General features: G+C 42.2%; 1 protein-coding gene across 1 annotated transcript in view; it reads left to right on the forward strand.

The window, feature by feature from the left end:
• Positions 1-1,293, forward strand: part of ARHGAP15 (Rho GTPase activating protein 15) — a 393,578-nt gene that overhangs the window by 14,780 nt on the left and 377,505 nt on the right.

A 1,293-nucleotide genomic window follows, 5' to 3' on the forward strand; every position in this document is an offset into this window, starting at 1 on the left:
TAAAGGACCCATTGGAGACATCATTAACCTGACCCCCTTTGAAATGCAGTGATCATCCCAATTAAGTGGCACTTAAAGTGCCAGCATTCTGTTGTTGCCCTGGCCTGGATAGCCTGATCTTCTCAGACCCTCTGAAGCTAAGCAGGGTCAGCCCTAGTTAGTACTTGGATGGGAGACCACAAAGGAAGCCCAGGGTTGTGACACAGAAGAAGGCAATGGCAAACCACCTCTGAACATCTCAGGCCCAAAAATCACTACGAGGTCGTCATAGGTCAGCTGTGACTTGATGGCACTTTCCACCAACAATTTTGTTGTTGCGTAAGAAAAAGGGCTGACAAAACCCTTGGGGCTGTGCACTTTGCACCTCTCTGGAACCTTAAGTCATGTTGCCCTCATTCAGCCTCATCTAGAGACAACAACGATGTGGCCCCAGCCACAGAAAGTCACTTAAATCCAAACAAAAAGGTCTGCATTTTACCATCAAGTCCAAATATTTCACACCATGGGAAGGCAGAAGGAGAAAATAATACTGTCTGCCTCTCTTTCTAACGAAGTTTGAGTCCACTGGCACCTTTAAGACCAACAAAGTTTTAATCAAGGTATGAGCTTGAAACCCCCTGAAACAATACTGATCTTCATAGGCTACGAAAGACACAGAGAGAAGGACAAATAAAGGGAGAGACACAGAGAGTGAGACACGGAGAGAGAGACACACAGAGGGACACAGAGAGAAACACAGAGAAACAGAGGGACAGAAAGAGGCACACATAGAGGGACAGAGAGAGAGACACAGAGGGGCACAGAGAGAGAGAGAGAGAGAGAGAGAAGGGCAGAGAGAGAGAGGCTCAGAGAAATAGAGACACACAGACACAGAGGGGCAGAGAGAGAGAGGGTCAGAGAGACAGAGGGGGAGAGAAAGACACACACACACAGAGGGACATAATAAGGTGAAGCAGGTGCCCCCCTTTCCCATTCAAATAGTAGTTTTACATTCTTACTTTTACTGTTGGGTTTTATAATTTTGATCTTAAATTCGTGTAGTTAGGGAAAATCCTTATTGATTAATGCTTTCGAAAATATTTGTTTAGTATCCCAGTTCACTGCAGAATTAAACTTTACTTTTAGTATCATAATTTTAGCAGAATTGTACTCAAAAGATTTCAAAGCATACTTTCCTTAACTTAAATATTTATTTTGCCATATGGGACAAATGGTTTTTTTTTTAATTTCCCCAGGTCTCTATTAATTTTCAGTGTAGTTTTTAAATAAATCATATTGTTTTGTATATTTCTT

This window comes from Gekko japonicus, unplaced genomic scaffold (genome assembly GCF_001447785.1).
Source record: "Gekko japonicus isolate JY-2015 unplaced genomic scaffold, Gekko_japonicus_V1.1 scaffold124, whole genome shotgun sequence".
Lineage (NCBI taxonomy): Eukaryota > Metazoa > Chordata > Lepidosauria > Squamata > Gekkonidae > Gekko > Gekko japonicus.